The sequence below is a fragment of the Lepidochelys kempii genome, chromosome 11, assembly GCF_965140265.1.
Source record: "Lepidochelys kempii isolate rLepKem1 chromosome 11, rLepKem1.hap2, whole genome shotgun sequence".
NCBI lineage: Eukaryota > Metazoa > Chordata > Testudines > Cheloniidae > Lepidochelys > Lepidochelys kempii.
This window is the reverse complement of record NC_133266.1, coordinates 17,124,481-17,142,380: the sequence shown is the minus strand read 5'-3', so window position 1 is coordinate 17,142,380 and position 17,900 is coordinate 17,124,481. Positions and strand designations below refer to the sequence as shown.

General features: G+C 38.2%; 1 protein-coding gene across 22 annotated transcripts in view; it reads left to right on the top strand.

The window, feature by feature from the left end:
* NCKAP5 (NCK associated protein 5) overlaps positions 1-17,900 on the top strand; it is a 624,519-nt gene that overhangs the window by 501,761 nt on the left and 104,858 nt on the right. The window lies entirely within an intron of this gene.

Sequence of the window (17,900 nt, the reverse complement as noted above, 5' to 3'; positions counted from 1 at the left end):
TGCAGATGTGGAGAGAGAAGTTTATCTGAGGAATAAGTTACTTTTTGAGGTGCCTCCTCAGGATGATAAATGGGATCACATATGGGTTCATTATTCCTCTTGGGGGGCAAAAATTGTGGATACATAATTCCATAATATTCCATTTGATGGTAAACAAAGCATAATTTTCTGTGAGAAGGAAAACAGTCTATTTAGCTTTCTCCATGTTTGCTGCAATATATTACATAGACCCAGAGCAATATTTTTTTTACCTTTTCTGGGACAAGACAGTCAAGAACTCAGATGTAGAGTGACCTGTTTCCCATTCTTCCTTGTTATTTTGGAAAAATCAGGAAGGCTTCAGATTTTCTTTTGATGTGGCATTTCCCTTAATATGAATTTATTTTTATCTTCCCTATTATTCTTTGTTCCCCTTCCCATTAGAAGTGCCTAGCAGCAAAAATCTGACCATGAGCTGGGATGAAATTAAATGAAGGTAACTTTAGGTTGAGATTGAGAAGCTGCTTAAAGATGGTCCAAATTCTGCCCTTTGTGTGTATACAGTTGCCACTGAGATCAAAGAAAGGTACATGAGAGTACGGAATTTGGCCTATGTAAGAGCATGAATGAAACTCTTATGGAAATCACCAGGTGTTCCACACATGTATATGATGGTGAAATTTGGCCCTTAGGATGTCGTATATCTTCTCAAAGGAACTGGTGTCAGTCCTATGATTAAAGTTATTTGAAACTGGACTGCACCAAGTGCTATGGAATATACTGAAAAGAATGAACTTGCATTGGTAGCAGGAAGGAGTCGATCTAGTAAGTCTTTTTATTTCCAGCTTGTATGAATTTGTAACATTTATCTTTGTTGCCTCTCCATGGTTTAGCAGGCAGGCTCTTCATATCTGCAGAATTTTTCTGACTTCACTGCTTAGTCTTTATTGGCCAAGTGAGAAGGGGAATCACTGTTATTCCTAAACTCCATGTCGCCAATCTGACAGCAAAATGTACTGCTGATGTGCAACTGAACTAGCTCATCAACGTATTTTGAGCCCTTGTGAAAAATCAAAAGAAGAGTGTCACTGTATTTCAGACAATGATGGACTTCTGATAAAGATGATCAGTGTCAAATATTTTTTTGCAGAAAAACAGAACAGTAAATTTGAGAATTACCAAAATTTAACTCATTTTCTAAATTAATTTGCCCAATGGAATCTAATTCATCATCTGAGACTTTTAAGATTTTCAAAGAGATATTTCCAAATGATATTACTGAATTCTGCTAGATTAGGCAACTAATAATATGTCTGCCATCGGGGTTGCCACATTAATGGACACTTTGGATTATACTCTTAAACCCAGATGCAGAAAAGCTCTTAAGCACTTGTTTAAGTTACCCCTATTCAGGAATGTACTCAAGTGTGTACTTAAATACATGCCTGAATCACAATGCTTTCTTGAGTTGGGGCCAAACACCATAATTATTTGAAAGGGTGGTTGCTTAAATGTTCTGATGGTCCCTTCTACATACACAGGCAACCAGGAGACCACAACTCTCTCAAAACTTGTGGAGTTGACACTTTGCAGCTTCCAAGTGGAATCTCTGCACATTTAGCTGCACCTGGACGTTCTAAGGCAGTGGTTTCTGTTGATAAATTGTATAATCAATTCTTTGACCACATTTTGGTTCATTATGAAATATACTCAATAGACCAAATAACCAATGTCAGTCAGGTTTATTGCTATAAGCCAGTAATAATATAGTACAGGAAATAGTTTTTATACAATACCAGTCTCTGGAAAGCTGTCTTATGCACCGTTGTCACATTCACCTTACACGGACGGTGTGCTCCCAAAGTTACACATTTCAGCTGGTAGTATTTATCAGATGATTTTACAAGGTACACATTTCTTTACATGTTACTAAAATTCAGCCCATCAGTTTGTCCCAGTTCATTAACTTGTTCTGTTCCTTTCCTTATCTTTGTTTTGGATACTAGCATTCCAGGTACTGGTGTTTGAAGGTACCTTCTAGGTTTGTACCAGGTCAGAACAATCATATCTTGTTGTCTTCCTTTGGGATATTCCAGTACTGGCCTATGGGAATAACTCCCTATCTCTTGCTAGGGTAAAATACACATATGTCCTTATCCTGACAACTTTCCTATCTACTTAAGCCAAAGCTTACTTCAACTAACGCACGATGTTATGGGATACCAGCATAAGTGAATAGGCAGGATTATAGTAAAGGTCTAGGCTAGTTTAGTCTGTATAACTGCTATAATATTTGTGCTTAATGCTATTTGTGCTTAATGCATAGTAATATATATCTATGGTGTGGATAATATACATACGACTAATATGATATATGTACATGCTAGCCAGCATATATTGGTCAACATTCCAAAACATTTTACTAAAGCAACCTATCAACTGCATTTTGTGTTTTTTTGGTGACCCACCATAATGTACATGCACCCTCCACCCTGACACCGCAACCCTAATCCTGGCCTAATGCGGAGGGGTGACCCTTGGGGGATAGGTAGGGGATGGTGGAAAGTGATCTGCCGTCTGTGACCCATTTGGAACCTTCGCATGGTAGGTCGAGACCCACCCTTTGGGGGACACTGTTCTAAGGCAGGGTGTGTGACTGTGTGTTTTAGAATGGAGTCCCAGATCCACCTTCATTTACTAAGAACTATTCCCCAGTTGAATTATTCTCTAAAGATATAGTTGAGTTTAGAGAAATTATATGGTCAATAACTGTATTTGCTTTACATGTTGTGTACCCAGTTATAAATTCTGAAAAGCATCTAAATGACTTAGGAACATGAGTCCTATAATTTAGGGATGGGATTTTCAAAGGAGACTAACTCTGAGAATTTTGAAAATGGCAGCCAAGGCTCATAAGCCCTATTCAAAGTCAGTTGTACTTGTGCTACTCATTTACTTAAACATGTGTGAAAATATCATCATTTATTTATTGTTGATTTATACAATGCAGTACAATGTTATTTTCATACAAATCTCATCCTAAAATTCTGTGTACAATTAAATAGTTACAAATTTGAAATAAGTGAGTGCAGAGGAAGAAGAAAATTGAGTTAATCTTAGTTGTTTTCTTCTGTAGTTATCATGTATACCATTATCACCAGTGACTTGATTGCATGTTACCAGCAGATTATTCTGCAACCAGACATGAGTAAATTCTTTTACCTAAATTTAAATGTACTTTAAAAACTATATATGAATTTCTTGACCTACCAAATTTGTATTAAAGTATGGATTTCTTCCATTTCAGTGGTGTTGAAATCTTGCCTCAGTGAGCTTAAATGCTTTTCAAAATAATGAATCACCAGTATCACAGGTTATTTTAGTGCATTTGACTTTAAACAAAGCCTTCACAATCTGTTTGGTTTATAAACAAAAGGAGAACATAACACACTGTGATCATTTAAGGATGTGATTTAAATTAGAGTGCAGAACATGTTCCTTATATAATACTGAATGCACTATGCTGTTTTCCCTCATGTTTCGCACACAGATCAAAAAGAAAAACTGATTACTCCAGATTTAGCAAATTTCATGCAAGGGAGGTTTAAAAGACAACTATAAGAAGCCTTCACTGTAAAACAGTTATTAAGTATTACATTTTCATGAATTTTGGATAAATATAAGTATCCATTAAATCCAAGGGACTGATAGTACTGAACAAGAAATTACTGTGTTTATCTGGGGGATTTGATTATGCAGATTGCTACATTAATTCTTTGGCACTTGAAATTTCGGTGCGTCCATTGCTGGCAGTATATGTCACACGGGGGAAATCTCATTCCTATCTTGAAAAGATTAAGTAACCCAAACCCTGACATAAAAGACCAGAGTTTCCGGGAGCCGGAGGTAATTCAGTCTCTGCTCCGTCACCAATTTGTATGGAAGGTGAGTTTGTTTTGAGATTCTCTAGAGACATGCTTTCTTGTTGCTGGAAGTCATGTATAGAGTTGGCATTAGGTGTAGGCTAAATAAGCAAGTGTCTAAGGCACCTAATTTTTGCTGTTATCTAACCATCCTTCTCCTTGACCCACTGGGACAGTTTTGTGGAGGAGATCTTGTGGAGGTGCCTTCAACTCAATACCACCTGAAAAGCAGCAACAGCCAAGGCCAGGATCTGTGGCACTAATGGAGCTCCTGTCCAGTTGACCCCCTGCGGGAGGGTGGGGGTGGAGGAGAAATAAAGTACCTGCCCTTTTGGGAAGAGTATAGAAAGAAAGATCGGGAGCTCAGTTTTAGCTAGCCATGTTACATATATTCTGTCAGTGAGCCACACACCAGGAGGGAATGTTAGACAGGCTGAGATTTGAGCTTGGATGAAAAGGAGCACTCAAGGAAGACAAAGCCAGTGCATAGAAACTAAATGAGTGGAGAGGCAGGTACGTGAGTGTTTGGTATAAAGATGACAGGTTTCAGAGTAACAGCCGTGTTAGTCTGTATTCGCAAAAAGAAAAGGAGTACTTGTGGCACCTTAGAGACTAACCAATTTATTTGAGCATAAGCTTTCGTGAGCTACAGCTCACTTCATCGGATGCATACTGTGGAAAGTACAGAAGATCTTCTTATACACACAAACCATGAAAAAATGGGTGTTTACCACTACAAAAGGTTTTCTCTCCCCCCACCCCACTCTCCTGCTGGTAATAGCTTATCTAAAGTGATCACTCTCCTTACAATGTGTATGATAGTCAAGTTGGGCCATTTCCAGCACAAATCCAGGTTTCCCCCCCCACACGCAAACCCACTCTCCTGTTGGAAATACCATGAAAATCAAGTAAAGGCATAAATAAATAACAATTTTAAATGAGAAGGTGCATATATATAAATTCGTTAGCTGAATTCTCTCAAGAATGTTGTTCTATCTCTTCATAAACAGAGTTACTATCATTGATGTAATTAAAGCACTTTGAGATCCTTGGGTGAAAGGTGTTAAATAAGTGCAAAGTGGTAGTAGTATTGTTCATTGATTTGATTTATTTCATCATACTACATCAACTACATAGTGAAATTTGCATAGAGTGTGGGAAGTATAAAATAATATTACTAATCGTAAGACCGAGGGCATCTCTGTTCCCAAACTCTCTTTTAATTGTCATTTTATCACTATCTCTACAAATATCACTTTAGCAGCTCTAGAACAAAGCAGGAAGTCTTTTGAAATGTCTAATTATGCCTTGTGTACATTTGGCTGGATTAGTATAATTCATTTTCCATGGATCTCCAGTATTGCTTAATTGTGTACCTAAAATTTGTCCATACTGCTGTGGCCAGATTGCTAAATTCTCATCTTAATGTAGGTATTAACTATTTTTGTATTGACTTCTATAACTATTTGAAGAGTGTGCTCTAAAATATGTATTTGAAGGGAAATACACTTACTTAGATGGAAATAGTTATCAACCTAGCAGAAAGGGGTAAATTGCTCCAACAACATTATTATACATGTGAAGAAAGATAGGACAATTAATTATTTAAGCCCTGACAGAAGTGGATGAAATGAATGGTCCAGAATCTGACCTTACTTTCAGATATCTTGAGACATCATGATGTTCTGAATACAGATGGTTAAAAGAGACATTACGTTGGCTTCTACCAGTTGAATATGCAGAATTAGTAGGTACTCCAAAAAGTAAGCAATTGCGGAGGAGAAAACAAACCCAAAGATCATCTTATATTGGTAGAAAAGGATGTCAACAGTTAACCATTCATTTAAATAACTGTACCAATATGTGCTGAAAGCTGCATAATTCAGACTGGATAGCATGCCAACTGTCTAGACCACACCTCATGCATATCTGCACTCTAAAGGCATATTTAGGAACAAGATCAGTAACTTTAAGTTTCAGCCATTTCAAGGCTCTGAAATTCCTGCAGTATAACCCCGCTGTTCACCTCTCTCTACTGTGAAAACCAACCATTTATTCCTTCCCTTTGTTTCCTATCTTTCACCTATTTACTGATCCATGAGAGGAACTTCCCTGTTATCCATGACTGCTTACTTTTCTTAAGAGGCTTTGGTGTGGGACTTAGTCAAAGGCTTTCTAAAAGTCCAAATACACTACATCCACTGGATCACTCTTGTCCACCATGTTTGTTGACCTCCTCAAAGAATTCTAATAGATTAGTAAGGCCTCTTCTCTCATAGCTACTTGGTTTCCTTAGAAGCCTTTGCCGAAGGACCTTGTTAAGGCTTTTTGAAAATCTAAGTACACTTTATCACCTTGATCATCTGGTCCTGGTGACTTATTACTGTTTAGTTTATAATTTTTTTTTCCTAAAATCTCTTCTATTGACACATCAGTTTGGGCGAGTACTTCAACTTTGTCACCCAAAAAGAATCACTCTGATGTTGGTATCTCCCCCACATCACCTGCAGTGAAGACTGATGCAAAGAATTCATTTAGCTTCTCTGTATTGGCCTTGTCTTTATTGAGTGCACCTTTAACACATTTGTAGTCTAGTGGCCCCACTGCCTGCTTGGCAGACTTCCTGCTTCTGATGTACTTAAAAAGAATTACTGTTAGTTTTTGCATCTTTAACAAGTTTCTTCTTAAATTCGTTTTTGACTTTCCTTAATATACTTGACAGGTTTCAGAGGAACAGCCGTGTTAGTCTGTATTCGCAAAAAGAAAAGGAGTACTTGTGGCACCTTAGAGACTAACCAATTTATTTGAGCATGAGCTTTCGTGAGCTACAGCTCACTTCATCAGATGTTTACATTTCACTTGCCAGAGTTTGTGCTCCATCCTATTTTCCTCAATAGGATTTGACTTCCAAGTTTTGAAGGATGCCTTTTTGCCACTAGCAGCCTCCATTTTTTTGCATTATTTTGTTTATGCATCATGGAATTCTTGTAGTCCTCCCACTGTCTTTTTTGATTTGGGGTATACATTTAGTCTGAGTCCCTATTATGGTGTTTTTCAGTGCTCTCCATGCTGCTTGCAGCGTTTTACCCTTCTGACTGCTCTTTTTAATTTCTGTCTACCTAGCATCTTCATTCTTGTACAGTTACCCTTTTTAAAGTTAAATGTTATTGTGGTGGATTGAGCTGGTATTTTCCCTTCTACAAGGATGCTAAATTTAATTACTTTATGGTCACTGTTACCGAGTGGTTCAACTATAGTTACCTCTTAGACCAGGTCCTGTGCTCTACTTAGGACTAAATTAAGAATTTCTGTTCTCTTGTGGGTTCTAGGACAAGCTTCTCCAAGAATAAATCATTCATGGTGTCTGTAAATTTTATCTCTGCATCATGCCCTTAGATGACATTTACCCAGTAAATATAAGGATAGTTGAAATCACCCTTTATTATTGTGTTTTCTAGTTCTGTAGCCTCTCTTACCTCTCTCAGCATTTCGCAATCACCGTCAGCATCCTGGGCAGGTGGTTGGCAGTATATTTCTGCTGCTATACTCTTATTATTGAAGCACAGAATTTCTATCCCTAGAGATTTGTGATATAGTTTGATTCATTTAAGATTTTCACCTTATTTGACTATGTTTTTTTAAAACCTATAATACCACTCCCCCACCAACAATACCTACTGTGTCAGTCCTATATATTTTGTGCCCAAGTATTACCATGTCCCTTTGAGTATCCTTATTCCACCAAGCTTCTGAAATGACTGTTATATCAAAATCCTCATTTAATGCTAAGGTCTCTAGTTCACCCTCTTCGTATTTAGATTTCTTGCATTTATATATAAGCACTTGTGCATTTTGTCCATATTTAGTTGCATGCCTTCATGTGTTATGCTTAAATGGGATTTAACATGTGATTGTTCCTTATTAGCTCTTACCTGTACTTTACCTACTTCTTTCCTACCTTCTCTACTATACTGTGTTCCCCCCCGTTAATAAATTCATCCCCAAGGGATGTCTGTGCCCAAAGCAGGTGGTCCTCCTCACCTGTCAATTTTCCCCCAGTTCCCATAATCTCTAATCCTCAGTAATCTTTTTTATTTTATGTGCAAGCAGTCTGGTGGTTCCATTTTGGATAGTTGAACCCCATCCCTCCTGTATAGGCCACTGCTTCCCCCAAAAGTTCCTCAGTTCCTTATAAACCTAAATCCTTCCTCCCTATACCATGCCCTCATCCTTACATTTAGACCTTGAAGTGCTTTCTGTCTTGGTGTCCCTGCACATGGAACAGGAAGGATTTCAAAGAATGCTACCATGGAGGTTCTGGACTTTAATCTCTTACCTAGTACCATTTCCTCCCCATCACTGCCTATAAAGCTGTCTAGATCAGTGGTTCTCAAAGCCGGTTCGCTGCTTGTTCAGGGAAAGCCCCTGGTGGGCCAGACTGGTTTGTTTACCTGCTGCATCCGCAGGTTCAGCCAATCGCGGCTCCCACTGGCTGCGGTTCGCCGCTCCCGGCCAATGGGGGCTGCGGGAAGCGGCACGGGCGAAGGGACGTGCTGGCTGCCCTTCCCACAGCCTCCATTGGCCTGGAGCAGCAAACCGCAGCCAGTGGGAGCCGCGATTGGCTGAACCTGCAGACACGGCAGGTAAACAAACCAGTCCAGCCTGCCAGGGGCTTTCCCTGAACAAGCAGCGGACCGGCTTTGAGAACCACTGGTCTAGATCTCTTGTGAGATCTGCTACCTTCGTGCCTGGCAGCCAGTTCTCCATGCCATTCTCACAGTTCTCACATATCCAGCTGTCTATGTTTCTAATAATCAAATCCCCTACTACTATTGCCCATCCCTTCATAATAACTGGAGTCCCCATGGCTGGAGGGATATCCTCAAAGCAAGAGGATATCATGACTTCATCTGGAAGGTGGGTCCCAACTATAGGATTGTTTCCCTCTGCTCCAGCTTGATGGTCTCCTGCCTTGAAACTTTCATCCTCCTTGCAATACAGCCCACTAATCAGATGAACAACTGACCAATTCAATCCTGAGAGATCTCTCAGATAAAAAGGAACAGATTAGAGAGTCAATGACCAACTTCTCCAGCAGCAGTATCCTGCCCACTCACTGTTGACTGTTACTAGTCACACTTCTGGGCATTTGAACCCAGTGAATCTTCCTCATAGGCTTAAAATTAAGTACTTGAGTACCTAAAATTAAGTGCCCTGCTGGATCAGAGTCATATTCACATTGATATAGGCATATGCTCAGTATTAGGAAAACCTTCCTGATAATGAGTTGTGTTACACTGTGAAATAGTTTCCCCTGGGAAGAGATGGAAGCCTCATCATTTGGGACATTGAAAACTAAACTGGATATAGCACAATTGTGAACAATCTTTCATCAGCAGTATGATGGACTAACTGACCTAATAGATCAGTTCCATCTCTAATATGTTTCTATGATCTCCTACTTGTCATGTCTGGCTTCTCCTAGTTCAGCATCTGGAGTCTTTCTGATCTCCCCCTCCCACCCCTTCAAAATGAACAAAGCTCACCAAGCATATAATCCTGGTGAACATGACAAATCTTTTAAGTGAAAATAACCCTCAGCAGCCAGCACTTCTCAAGTCCTTATAACACAGATTATTAGCCTTTAGGACTGCCAAATAAAAGCATTAAAAGGCTTTTCCATGTCTATACAAACATGAGGTTCTGTGATATTTTATGGAGGCACTTTTCACATCCAACCTCTGAAAGCAAGATTTGTCCTCTGCTCAACTGACAATAAATTGCCAGGGAAAGACTACCAACAGTAAACTGAGTAAATGGTTTTGAGGCAAAATATAAATGGTCTTTAGTGTAATATTTATAAATTATTTTGAAATAGGAAAACAATCTGTTATAACAGTTGAAAGATATATGTGGGCATCGTCCTGATGAATGAAGATGGATGTTACTCAGGGGAAGTGTGGATCAAGAGAACACTTACGCCAGGCTCTTAGTGACAAAAATAAAAATACATACAGCTGAGACTGAGTGAGCTGTAGGTTCTGTTCCATCTTATGCGTCATCATCCTCACCAGAATTGTTCACTAAGTTCCATGGGGGCAAATTGTTGTCAGTGAGGATACACTGAGGCCATAGCATGTAGACAATGGGGTTGCCTGGGTGTAAGGACCTTTATTACTGATGGGGATGTGCGCAATGGAAAAAATCCAATTTTGCTTTTGTAGATCAAGGTGAGTATGCAGAGATAATCATTGGGAAAAAATATCATTATACTTGTAAACTGAACACTTTAAATGTAGGAATCAGTGAAAGGCAAGAAACAAGGAAGCCTACGCTACCATTTTTACAGTTGCTTTTCAGAGGAGCCCTACACTTTAAACTTTTTATAAAAGCATTAAAAAGATACACTTTTCTTTGTTGTCCACTGTTGTATTTTGTTCCTCATAATCACACCTTCCTTAAAGAGAAGCAACCACTTGACTCAGGGGCACCTTGGTTTTTCAACCTGCTGTATTTACTGAACATAAATATAAGATGTCAGCTTGTCATGTAAATCCCTGGGTAAATTGTCAAAGTATAAGTGAGAGCTGTTTATAGGTAGCCTTTATTCTACGCTCTGAACTGTGTGAAAATTCTGTGAGCTCTGTTTGTATTTTTTATTACCAGCTCCAGACCATTTATTTACTCTTTGGGGATGTGGTACTGAATTAGCTCTTTGTTTGGAGTAGGGTGGGGTGGGGTAGGGTTTAATTAAATAGAAAGCAGTGGCATTTACTTGTTTACTTTTTTTTTAAGTTTACATAAAGTGCACATGAACAGTGTGGGGAATTTTCTTAATGAATGCAGCCTAGATGATACAAAGATTTATCACCATCAATTTTATGACAGGGACAGTATCAAAGATTCAGTAGATGTAAATATATTGCAGTTGATGCATTTCTGTGTTCAGTGTATATTATCCTGTTTGTTATATAACTTGTATATTTAGGCCAAGACTCCTTCAATTTCCCATTAAAACTGAGAAATCTTTCTCACTGGAGTGCAGACTGGAAAATTAGTTTGACTTGGAAAACAGACATCATTCTAGTGTTATCACAATGGGCAAAGCACTAGCCATGTGTTACATATAAAAGTGTAATTTCATGTCATCGGATCAACTTTTAAAGCCCCCTCATTGAAATTATGCAGTGGAATAAAATAATAGCCATTGCAGGACTGTCGTAAACACAATGTGCATAAGCAACAGGTGTGCTAGATAATTGTTTTCTCATCATGGTGAATATTTCACACTCCATAACTCCCAAATGAAATTCCAAAAGAATGCATAAGATTAAATTATTCAAAGATTTAGAGGGTTTCTGTTCTTTATTGTAAAAGAGAAATCTACTGAAATTCTAAAACGGTATGGAAGTATAAACATTATTATTAATGTTGCTAAATATGAAGTATTTATTTTGGTTATCTTAAAAGACTGAAATTTAGACAAAGGTCTACTGCTCAAAAAATAGTATGTAATAAGTGTGTATATGTATTTATATGAAATTAATGGCTGATGTAATAAAAATAGAGGATTAATTTACCTGTAGCATCACTAAAATGAATATGTGAAACTCCCTGAAAATTTCACTTATTTTATCATCTCTTTTTTCCCATTACTACTTTATATAGCATGGTGATAGAACTTTGGGTTGTGAAACAAAATCAAACCTATGGCTCTATTATCTAAAACTGTCTATGCCTGTAAAGGTTATACTTGATTACATTGTAAGATTTTTAAACTTTTATCAAGTCAGTGTGATTTGTAAGTGATTTTAAATTAAACTTCATGGACTCTCACCAGATGACTCCAACTAAAGTTATGTTAAGTGATTTTAACAAACAAGGTTATTCTATAAGATTTTGTGCTACCATCTATTACAAAACAAATAATTTCCCTGGCATATATTCTGGTATACTATTGGTATATATACTTTGTATACTATTATATATATATTGCACAGTAGTAAGAGGAGATGGGGTAGTAGTTAAAGTGAAATGTGATCCATAATGAGTCATGAAACAGCTAGTCAAACAACCCAATCTTTTTGTATCGAATTTTACTAATGTGCTCCTTTCTTTCCCATATGACCTATCTTCTGCAATGATGGTTTGATACTGGTAAAATTCAGATCCTCATCCAAAGGCTGTGACACTATTGACTAAATCTCTATTGACTTTGCTGAGGATGTGAAATACTGTATTGCAAGATAAAATCAGCACATAGATGCTCAATGAAACTGAAGAGTCCATTAGTGCTTTAACTCTTAAATTACCATCTGTCTTCTTTCTTGATAAAAGCAGGCTGAAGTGAAAAGTTACCTTTGTTGTTAAACATTTTGCAGCATATTGCTAGACTTAACTCTAATTCTTTTGCATTTTTAGATGGTATTAAAATTAATTTGTCTCTAAACGTGAGCAAGCCATGTTTCATTAGTCACTCACCTTTTTCAGGATACTGGGAGGAGTGGTGATTTGTCTGTGTCCTGTGTGGAATACAAGGGCATCTTTAACGTTATGAATTAAACTCTCGCTGACTGCATTTGAAGTATGGAAACCAGCATATCAGGATAATGACATCTTGAATTAATAACAGTACTTTAGAAATCTCAAAGAGATGCCCACTCTTTAGTCTTTCTCAACTACAAAGTCATTGATGTGAATCGTTTTTATTCTACACCCATTTTGTAGAGTTTGAATTTTAAACTTTAATATTCTATTGTTTTAAAAACTGATACATACTCTTTTCAGGTTTCCTCTTATGTTCTGTTGACTAAAATTCTTCCTGATATGTCCACCTCCAGTGTACATAAGACTTGTGCATACTGTACATTTGTCTATGGACTTCAGATATTGTACATGAACCTGAGGAAGATTATAACCTTGTTTTTTTAAAGGACGCCTTAAATGCTGTTCTGTAAACCAGTCCTTGGGAGTTACTTGACAGTAACCTGACATATGGCCTTCCTTAAGGGACAGAGCTTGCCTCTGCAATATTACGAGTCATTCCCAGCCCATGAGGGAATAACTAATAGAAATAACCTTTAATTTTGATCTTCCATATAATAGCACGTAGGACCAGATTTTCAAAAGAGCTCAGGGCCAGATTTTCAAGTCCTCAGTCAATATGCTGAGCACCTTTGGAATTCTGGACACTTATTTGATCCCAAAATGGGAGCTGATCTTTTCTGAAAATCTAGTCAACATAATATTATTTCGTGGACCAAATCTTGGCCCTGCTTTTCTCTACAGAGAAGAGTTAGCTAGAGGTACAAGGCCACAGAATCCTAAGCAAAACCTGGCACTTTTTCCTCCCATTCAAGAATAGATTCATAAGGCTCCACAACCATAGGCAGGTTTGTGACTCCCTTAAGCCCTAAGGTGGCTGTGGAGGGACACTGCTTCTCTGCTGCCCCAGCTATCAAAACACTGTGAAATTGAATAGGCCGCATACCTGGAGATGGTTATCTCACAACAGCTCCAAAATGGGATCAGTCATCTAGAAGCACAGTGTGAGGGAGAAAGGGAAAACACCTGACTCCTGTAACACTATCCTCTTTCTGTGCCAAGATATCAGTTTTAGGAACTAATCCTGGTCCTTCTGTCTACTCCCAAGCCAAGTCTATGGCAGATCTGCAACTTTAGTATCGCATTGACTTCTGCAAGCCCAGCACAAAGAGACAGGGGAGACAGGAACAGCACAAAGCTCCTCACTGTGGGTGGTGAGCACAGGTCCAAACCACCACGTAGGCAGAGAGACTGTCTTCCCCTTTCCCTTACACACCTGGCCTGGCTGTTCTCAGGAATGTCAAGGTCCATGTCTGTGCAGCTGATTGCCATGCTACTGCAAGACCACAGTTTGACTCAATAACAGTGCTTAACACTTGTCTTCAGATCACCATGAAAAACCATTTAGTTAATCCTCCCAATAGATCTGGTCACACTATTATGATCAATTCATTGTCTGATTTGGTGCCTTTTCGTTGTCAGGGAACAGGTTTTGATTTGTACTGTTCATAATTCAGAATTGTTTTGTAAATAGTTTTTAAGGAACCTATTTTGTGCTGTGGGTTGTTTTTTTTTTGTGAACTCTTCCATGTCAATGGTCCCTTGAGTATTTGATATATGGGGGTTTGTGTTCAGTCTGTGTGATTGGCCAACTATGGTATGCTGTCTGTTCTCTGATTGAATGACCTAGTCATCCATAAATAAGAACCTGGACAAATGACTTGAGGGTGCTGAGTTTCTCAGGTAGGGAGTGGAGAGTGTTTTTTAGTGAGAAAAGCAGAGTAGAAAATAAATATATCTTGTTTGAATATTTTCCTTTTTTCTTTACAAAACATAGATGATTGTTTTTGTCTGCTTACATGGACTCAGATTTAAAAATATCTAGAATCTTTCCTGAGTGAAGATGGGGAAGACAAGTCAGATGTATTGGCTGTTCAGCAGATTTTAGATTCAGTATTCTCTTGTCACAATCATACCGAGTAATTGCGGTGGCTAATCTTTGGCTTTCCCTTCTACACCAAGTGGTACCCCTGCTTACTCGTCCCCCATTCCCTCCTGAGAGCAGGAGTGGGTCTGGATAGCCCTTTCTTGATCAGCAGACCCACCCAATCATGCCAAGGAGCTTCCATATGACTCCAGTAAAATATACAAGATCTTATGCTTTGTACAGTTGTAGTTCCTTAGAATAATTGTTCCACCTCAGTAGCTAGTCACACTGCACAATCTCTGTTCCAGAATCTGAAACATGTTCAGAATCTCCAGGCAAGTTTAAAGAGAGCAGCAGAGGAGGAAATAAGATTTCAGAAAACAAAAAATAAACCTGCTGTTTAGATTATGCCCCTTTATGCTTTTCTTCATCCTTCTCCTTTTGCTAGGTGATTACGCTCTTTATTAAAAATGATTGGTTTGGCTTTCTCACTCTCCCAGGCCTGGTCTACACTAGTAACTTACATCGGTATCGCTACATCTCTCAGGGGTGTGAAAAATCCACACCCCTGCAGGAGGAAGCTATATCAAACTAGCCCTTGGTGTAAATAGTGCTAGGTCAATGGAAGAATTCTTCCATCAACCTCACGACCACCTCTCGGGCAGGTAGATTACCTACACGAACTGGAGAAGCCCTCCTGTCAGCATAGGTAGTGTCTCCACTGAGACACTGCTGCAGCATTCTAAATGTAGACATAACCCCCAGTCTCTTCCTTCTAATACTCTCGTGCCCAAAACCTCAAAGCCAGTTTTTATACATGGGGTCATCAAGCAAAGACTTCTGGTGTGAGTGTGCATATCTGCATCTGAATACACTTGTGGACACGAACAGAAACTCCATCGTTAAGCTGAGGGGGGAAAAACCCCAGCTATTTGGATGTTCATGGAAAAGGGAATTTTAAAAAGACACCTTGCTTCGTTGAATCAGATTTAGGGAACAAGTTAGAAAATCGTTTTTTTTCCACTATTTTCCCAGCTCTACTTACAGCACTCCTTTGTGATAAGTATCACTATATTTGTTTTACAGATGGGAAAGCAGAGAGTTAAGTGACATACTCATGTCCATACAGCAGCCTGAAACAAGGGTAGCCTAAACATCAAGAATTCCTGAGTCCCAGTTCTTTGCTTAATCCAGTAGACCTGTAATCTATAGAATAAATCTCTCGTTAGAACCACTGGAACAGGACAATTAAATCTTAAAGATGCTGAATTTGGGTCTGGCTCAGATAAACAGCCAAAATTGGGGTGCTTATTCAAGGCTTTGGGTTTGCAAAGTTATGGTTCAACCCTGCACATGTTTATTGTCCTGTAATTTTGGGAAAGTGTGTAAGTGTTTTCATGAGGTAGTTAGCCTTGGGCTGGAAATTCCACAAGATTAGGTTTTCTCACTCTATGTTGGGACTTCAAGGACATTAACAAAAAGTTGGGGAGAAAAGAGTTAATTGAATACTTCAGAATCTTCATTTATAGAAATAAACAAAAAGATTCAGAAGCAGTGAAGCTGACAATTTACACCAGCTGGGTGACTGCCCTTGATTATTTCCAAACCAGTTTGCCCATCCTCCAAAAGACGCTTTAAAGAAAAAGTGTTCAATAAAACACCTTCCGTCCAGACCACTAAGGCTTTTTAACAGAACCTTTATAAATGTACAAAATTTGGAATTGCTTTTCCAGAGCAGAAAACATTGCATTTTGATCAGTGTTGGAGAAAGAACTTTTATTAAAAAGTTATGAAAGTCTTGAAAGTAGGAATGAGGACATTTTGTGTAAATCCTGCTACTACTCTGCCTTCCACCCCCAACCTGCCCCACCATCTGTGACATTTCTATAAGATACACAAAAACATCTTTCAAAATACAGAACATTTTGGGAAAGGAAAAGATGGCTTGTTCAACATTAACGCTGACAAATTCATGTTCTTGTCATGTAAATAAATTAATCTTTTCAGTGTCTAACATGCTGGACTTTGAGAAACTGCAGTGAAAGAAGATTATAGAAAATGATGCTTATCTCTTCTGGTTTTTTATAGAATAAATGAATTATTTCAGCTAAAACTATGCAAGAAGGAATCTATTGAAAATATGTAATATAATGCTTATTTGGGACACCAGCTTGTTGCCTCTGAAATTCCTAGCAAAGCAGTGCTTACCTTCCTCTGTTGCCATGTATTGATCTAAAATATCTTCCATGAGCCTTGTCTCTCCTTTTCCTCCTACAGGCAAAAGGTTAGAGTTAGATAATAGTATTAATTTTCCAGACATCTGCACATGTTTTAGTAGCCTTTGGAAGGCTTGAAATAGTTTCTGTTTGCCCACCACAGGGCTAAAATACCATTAAGGCCTGGATTGAAGTAATACATAACAATCATAGTCTCATAGTTTAACCCTACAATAAAAAAGCTAATTTATTTTATCAGAGATTTAAATTAATGTGAGGAACTCCTCTCTTAACAGGAGCTGGAATGCCATTCCTGCAGAGCCACATGTGCATTTTGTATAATTATCCTTACAAATTTTAAAGACGTAAAACTGCAACAATCCTTGTATATACATTTTGTCCTGTGCTCTGTTTGTGTGGGTGAGAGAGAAAGAGAATTATGTGCTTCTTTTCATTCCAGACATCAGAGTTTTTGTTCCTGATATCTCTCCTGAAAATTCCTTCATTCCTAGGCTCACTTACTGCCTTGACTCAAAATACAGAAGAGGAGGTGGGGAGATTTGTGCCAGTCTCTAAGCCCTTATTATTTAACCTTTTTCCCCCTTGGAAATAAGTTGGAATTTTAGCATGGGAAATAATTTTGTGGGGGTCATGTGAATTTAGTTTAAATTAACTTTTAAAATATACACAATGATTAGGATATTTCTGAACACTTGAATAAGTGATCTTGAGATTCAAGACCGTTTTCATTTCTAACTCTAGGCTGGAGGAAAGCTTTAGCTTATCCCATTATAAAGTGATAAAACAGCATCTGATAGCAGCAGCTTGTGTGATAAAATGATCATGGCAGCAGTGAGAAAGAATCTAATAAGAGAATTGATCTGCAGATTCCAATTCTGTAAGAGCCAACATCGATCAACATAAATGTCAATAACAAGATCGTATTGAGGTCTGCCTAATTCCTTTAGATGATTTTTGGTTCTAGTGACAGAGTCAGGAAGTGAATGTGAAAAGAAGTTTAAAACAATAAGAATCACGAAGACAGAGGCCAACACTACATTATACTATAAATGATATATTACTGGCTATCCTGATATAAGCTACCTAATCACATGATGAAATTAATTAATAGTATGTAATCAAATAACTTCTATATTATACAGTGCATATTTTATAGATGGAACCTAAGCAATAGCATAGCTGTTCACATTCATATGTTAAAGTACTGCACTTGGGCACCCTGACAGAATAAAAGGCAGGCCTGCCTTTTTGTGTTAAAGTACAAATATCTTCTGTGAGGCAGGTCATAAA